This window comes from Gossypium hirsutum, chromosome A08 (assembly GCF_007990345.1).
Source record: "Gossypium hirsutum isolate 1008001.06 chromosome A08, Gossypium_hirsutum_v2.1, whole genome shotgun sequence".
NCBI classification, from domain to species: domain Eukaryota; kingdom Viridiplantae; phylum Streptophyta; class Magnoliopsida; order Malvales; family Malvaceae; genus Gossypium; species Gossypium hirsutum.
Genome location: NC_053431.1, coordinates 49,457,943 through 49,465,054, shown reverse-complemented (window position 1 = coordinate 49,465,054; position 7,112 = coordinate 49,457,943). Strand labels below are relative to the sequence as shown.

Below are 7,112 nucleotides of genomic sequence, written 5' to 3'. Positions count from 1 at the left end.
CTTCGATAATAACCAACCAGTCCCAGAAAACTGCGAACTTCAGAAACATTTCTCGAAGGCTTCCAATCCAAAATAGCTGAAATTTTGCTCGGATCAACTTGGATACCTGATCCTGATACAATATGACCCAGAAAACTGACTTCTCGTAAACAGAGTTCACATTTACTGAACTTCACATGCAATTGTTTATCTCTCAAAGTCTGTAGCACTATTCTCAGATGTTCGGCATGCTCGAATTCATCATGCGAATAAATCAATATGTTATCAATACATACAACAACAAATCGATCTAAATACGGTCTGAAAATTTGTTCATCAAATCCATAAAGATAGCACGTGCATTAGTTAATCTGAAAGGCATAACTAAGAACTCATAGTGACCGTACCTCGTTCTGAATGCAATTTTCGGAATGTCTTAGTCTTTTACTCGCAACTGATAATAGCCTGATCTCAGATCTATCTTCGAAAATACTGTTGCTCCTTTCAATTGATCAAATAAATCATCAATTTAGGGAAAAGGGTATTTATTCTTGATAGTCACTTTACAACTGATGATAATCAATACACATTCTCATCGCACCGTCGTTCTTTTTCACAAACAGAACTGGTGCACTCCAAGGTGAGAAACTCAGTCTAGCAAACCCTCTATCGGTCAACTCTTGCAACTGAGACTTTAATTCTTTTAGTTCAGTCGGAGCCATTCTATACGGAGCTATCAAAATTGGAGTAGTTCCCGGTACTAACTCAATGCCAAATTCAACTTCTCGAATCAGAGGTAATCCTGGAAGTTCTTCAATAAACACATCAGGGAATTCACAGACAACAGGCACTGATTCAACTCTCTTTTCAGGCACTTTTGACTCAATCACATAGGCAAAGTAAGCTTCACAACCTTTTCTCACAATACTCAGAGCTTTCATTGAAGATATCACAGCAGGCAATCCATTTCAATCACTAGATTCAATTCGAACTATTTCATCATTCTTGTATCTAAATCAACAGTTTTCTTTTTGCAATTCACAATAACATCATGCCAAATTAGCCAATCCAAACCCAAAATTATATCAAACTCGTCAAAGGGCAATAACATCAAATCAGTCAAAAAACAAATGTCTTGAAACATTAACAGACAGTTCTTGCAAACTTTGTCAACTAAAACACTTTTACCTAGGGGGTTTGATACTCTAATCACAAATTCAGTAGACTCTACAGGCAAAGTATTACTGGATACTAAATTCATGCATATATACAAATGCGATGATCCAGGATCTATCAAAGCAATCACATAAGTATCATAAAGTGTGAAAATACCAGTTATAACATCAGGAGACGAAGCTTCTTCACGAGCTCAGATGGCATAGGCTCTGGTAGGTGCACGAGCCTCGAATCTAACAGTAGAATCTTTAGTCCCTCTTTAACTACCACTCACATTTCCCATACTTCTAGGAGGTCTACCACGAGATGTATTGCCACTTGGCCTTAAATTTTGTGCAATTTCTTGCTCAACAAACTCGGGGCAATCATAGATAAAATGGTCTAATGATCCACATTTGAAACAAGTCCGATCATACAGTCTACAATTGCTGGGATGTCTTTTACCACAATGTTTACACCCGGGTCAATCAGATCGAATATTTCCAACACTGGCAATAGATGTAGCTGGAGCTCTGAAGTTCGAGTCTGATCTTGCACGATCTCTACTCGAATGTCCCACATTAGCCTTTGAATGGCTATAATCATCTAGGAATTTTTTTGATTTAGACTGAAATGACTTGCTCTATGATCTCTTTCGCACTTCTCTAGATTCTGAATCAACTTTTCTTTTCTCCTTTCTAATTTTCTCTTTTCCAAGTTCTTCGACTTTACATGCTCATTCAACAAGCACAATGAATTCTTTGATCTCAAGAATCCTAACTAACAAACGGATATCCTCAGTCAAGCCATCCTCGAATCTCTTGTATATTATAGCTTCAGTCGAAACACATTCTCTAGCATACTGACTCATTCTCACTAATTCTCGCTTGTATTCTATAACATACAGCCTTGTTTAAGCTTAAGAAACTCTTTACGTTTCTGGTCGATAAATCTCTGACTGATATATTTCTTTCAGAATTTAGCTTGGAAGAAATCCAAGGTGACTCATTCCCTTGGGACCACAGATATTAGTATCTTCCACCAATGATACACCGTATCTCTTAAAAGTGAAATGGCATATTTTAAACATTTTTCTGGAGTCAATGATAATTCTTCAAACACTCGTATCGTATTCTCTAACCAGAACTCGGCTCTCTTAGCATCATCACTAGTGGTAGCTCAGAACTCTTCGGCCCTATATTTTCTAGTCTTATCAACCAGAGGCTTAATCAACTAATTTAGATTGGCTTGTGACATAGAAGGGACTTGCGGAGGATTAGCCGGAGTTGGGGGTTGTTGAACAGCCGGATTAGTTCTAATGTATTGACTGAACCAATCATTCATCATTTGATAGAAGGCTTGTCTAGCCTCTCCATCATGGCTACTCGTAGCCGGTCTAGAATTGGATGGTGCTATCCCTTGCACGGGAGCAGGTGCATTACTTTCGACATCATCAACTCTGGCTCGTTTGGGATCCATCTGCTATATAAAAGCACATTTCAATGTCAAGATTCATCACACTATCACAATTCATAAATATGGCATGTATAGCAAGACTCACGTACGCTACATTAGTCCTAGAATCAACTAAACCATAGCTCTGATACCAACCAAATGTAACACCCCTAACCCATATCTGTCGCCGGACTAGGGTTAAAGGCGTTACCAAACTAATTGGAACATTTTACAAACAATTCATAAAATTCATTCAAAATCATAGTCATACATCACAATAAAGTCCCTTATATAGGTCATCGAGACCAAAAACATGCATTAAGAAGAGGTCGGGACTAAACTGAGCTCATACAATATTTTTGGATAACTTAAACATTTTTCAAAGTTGTACAGGTCACACACCAGTGTGAACAGGCCGTGTGCCTCACACGGCTTTAGACACGCCTGTGTGTCTAAGTTGTGTCAAAACAGGGCATACATACTGACTTGTCCACATGGCCACAAGACACGCTTGTGTGCTAGGCCATGTGAAAATTAGGGAGGCTATTGACTTGGATCACACGGCCAATCATACGCCCGTGTGTCTAGCCCGTGGTCAAAACTGACTTGGCCACACGGCCTAGTACACACTTATGTGTACAATCGTGTGGTCTGCCCAAGCTCATTTCGAAATGGCTCTCGAGCAACACGGCTGAGACACAAGCCCGTGTCTTTGCCTGTGTGGGCAAAAATATGCCATTTACAAGGCCAATTTTCCACCCATTAAGGGTCCTCCCTACTAGCATCAAATTCACAACATTTTATACCAAATTCTCAACCATTTTATAACCAAATCATACATCATTCATGCCATTACTTTATCAACAAATTCCATTCTCAATTCACCATCTAAATCATACCAAATCTAACCCAAAATCATACCAAAGCATATGTTTCAATACTTCAAATTTACATCATTCAATCTCATGACCAAAACTTACCACTTTCTCAAATAAACATATACCAATACTTACCAAAATGACCAATTTCTATAGTCATACAAAACACATCATATTGATCATATTACATCACATACTTTATACCAAGAACTCATTCATACACACAACCATAATCAAGCCAAATCACATGGCTAGATATATACATCAAAAAACATAATCAAAGTACTTCTAGCCTATACATGCCATACTCCATTATTTACACTTTCAAAATCTACCAAAATAGAGTTAGATAGTCTGGTGATGATCCTCGATGATCCTTGAGCTCCCGATAGCTACGATATCCATCAAACAATGCAAGCACACACAAAGTAAGCTTTCAAAAGCTTAGTAAGCCATATACAAATAAACTTAACAATATAAACATATAAACATCATAATATACATATAATCTTTAACCACATGCTATTACAAAACACATAGCTCAAATACATTTCACATATTCTCCATTCATTTGCACATAATGCATATTTTCTTATACTTTTGTCACATATAATCACTTGATCATAAAGATACATATACTTACCTTTCAACATCAAATATGATATACAACCTCAAACGTACCTGAATCGGATACACATTTCATATTATTATTCATTTCTCAGAATGCCCATTGAACCGTTCGGAATCATAAGGATACGCGGATAACTCAGAAAGCTCGTACAATGCCAACGTCCCAGACGTGGTCTTATCGTAATCAAATATTGTAGCCAAGTCCCAAACAGGGTCTTACACGAAATCAAGTATGATGCCAATGTCCCAGACATGGTCTTACACGATAACACATATCAGATCCTATGTCATGACATATGTATCCTAACTATTCCTAAGGTTCGTACGGGGCTTTTCAGACGTCGGAACTTTGTCAAAACTTTCTCAGATGTCTCATATTCAAAGCATAAAGCCATTCATTATTGTTCAATAACATATAAGCATAAATAAACCATTTAAAATACATTTATTTGTATATAGACTTACCTCGTACGGATTCAGATAGACGGAATCGGCTACTCGACAACTTTCGACTTTCCCCAATCTAATTTTGTTTTCTTTAATTCTTGATCTATATAAATTCAAATTTAACACTTTTATTTACCAAATCGTTCAAATCAATCCACAAACACACATTTAGGGCAGTTTGCAAATTAGCCCTGATATTTTCATATTTTGACAATTTAGTCCCTATTCCAAAAAAATCACAAAATACACAAATTTTCCTTTTACACAAGCTTAGCCGAATATACATAATATTCATACAAACCCATATATTTCATTTATTTCACATTTTGGTCCCTCAATTTACAAATCTCACAATTTAGCCCATTTTACTCAATTTCATCAAAAATTCAAAGACAAAACTTTGTAATCTAACACATATCTTTCATTTACTATCATAAAACTTCATAAATCGCACATTATCAACAATTGAATAACTCAAAATCATCAACAAAATCAGAAATTAGGGCACGGGCTTGATAGATTACTAAGCAACAATTACAAAAACGTAGAAATTATAAAAAACCGAACAAAATCCATACCTTAATCACCAATCAAAGTGCTGAAACCCTAATTTGTTTTTTCTCTCTTATTTTCTTTGATATATTCAGCCATATGATGAAAGAATGAAACAAATATCATGTTTTGTTTAATTAATAAACATTAATACTTTGTTTACCATTTTTCCCTTACATTAAAACTTTAATAAACATTAAAATCAAGGCCATTTGTGTCCACTCATATGTTCAATGGTCAAATAACAACATAAGGACCTCTCAATTATAAAGACATATCAAATAAGCACTTTAACAATTAGATGATCACTTTTACATTTTACGTGATTAGGTCCTTTTTTAAAATTAAACACACAAACAATCAAATTTTTATACGAAACTTTCAGGGACATAAATTCACATATTATAAGCATAAAAAATAATATTAAAATATTTTCTAACTCGGATTTGTGGTCCCGAAACTATTATTTCGACTAAGGTCTAAATCGGACTGTTACAAAAGTTGTTTTCGTACTCATTACTAGATCGAGCATGAGCACGGCTCAATTCATTGCCACCAAGTTCCATATCTACATGGTAAGAATAATTAGAGTGATTTTTCGTTAAGTATTTCCCGCCTAGCAAAAACGCTAATTTGAGGAATGAGATCACAACTTTCCAACAATTGGATAACGAGTCTTTGTATGAGGCTTGGGAGCGATTCAAGGAGTTACTTCATAAGTGTCCTCATCATGGGATTTGTAACACCCTTTACCCATATTTGACACCAGGATAGGGTCCGAGAAGTTGTCAGACTCAAACATAAACTTTCATACAAAACCGGGCCATAAAATTTTGCCTAAATTAAAACCATTCATTAACATACGTAACGTCTCTTATATGGGCCCATGAGGCCTAAAACATACATTGGGTGTGGTTCGGGACTAAATCGAGAACTTTCAGAACTTATACAACACTTAGAAATTTTCTTATGTTGGAGGGTTACACGCCTGTGTGGGTAGGCCTGTGGTCACCCACGCCCGTGTGGCTTGGGACATGCCCATGTCCTCAGCCCGTGTAATTCTCTGTTTATGACATCATCAACAAAATAGGGTCACACAACCAAGACACACAACCATGTGCTTAGGCCGTGTGGTGAATTAAATTCCAAAAATCAGATGCAGACTTCACACGGCTAGGGCACACGCCTATGTCCTGAGGTCGTGTCCTTCACACGGTCGTGTCTCTGCCCTTGTGTTTGCTATTGAGAATTTTGTTTTACCTAATTAGGGTGTAGGGGACACACGACCGGATCACACGCCTATGTGGCAAACCGTGTGTCACACATGGCCTAGACACATGCCCGTGTGTCTACCCGTTTGGACAACTTTAAGGCTACTTTCCGAGCCAATTGCCACATTTATTTGCACAAACACATACATAACTTCAAGGGAACTTGACGTGGCATAATTAAGCACTTAAACATACACAAAAAAACATGATTATGGCATTATCATGTTAGCTTATACATGCACAAGACACCATACTTTATCAAGCCCATCTTACCAATTCTCACTTAAGTCATGGTTATCATCATATTAAAAAAATCCCAATTAAATTTATAATCATTCATAACCACAACACATCTCATCACATACACGCAACCACTAACCACATCACAATTGCATGAGTACATGCATGCTTGAATAAATAGGCTTACAACCCAATAATCATTATAAGCCACACCTCATGGCCATACACAAAATGAATCAAATATCATCATGAGCCAACACATTTGGCTAAACCAATATGACATATAACAAAAAGACCAAGTCCCTATACATGCCATACTTAAAATGTTAAGACTAACTATACCTAAATGTCCAATTAATAGTGTGATCGAGTCTCTGACGTCCTTCAATCCCCTAGCTAGCTTTGCAATACTATAAGAAATGGGAAAGAGAAGGGAGTAAGCATATAGCTTAGTAAGTTCACATGCAAATAAATAGCAACATAATCATGAATATTATACAATTAA

The 7,112-nt window shown here is 36.6% G+C and overlaps 1 non-coding gene across 1 annotated transcript; it reads right to left on the bottom strand.

Annotated features, from left to right (window-relative positions):
* Positions 1 to 5,726: 5,726 nt before the first annotated feature.
* On the bottom strand, positions 5,727 to 5,833 carry LOC121205342 (small nucleolar RNA R71). The gene has a single exon (XR_005900423.1). It is a non-coding gene; the product is annotated as a small nucleolar RNA R71 (small nucleolar RNA).
* Positions 5,834 to 7,112: the final 1,279 nt, after the last annotated feature.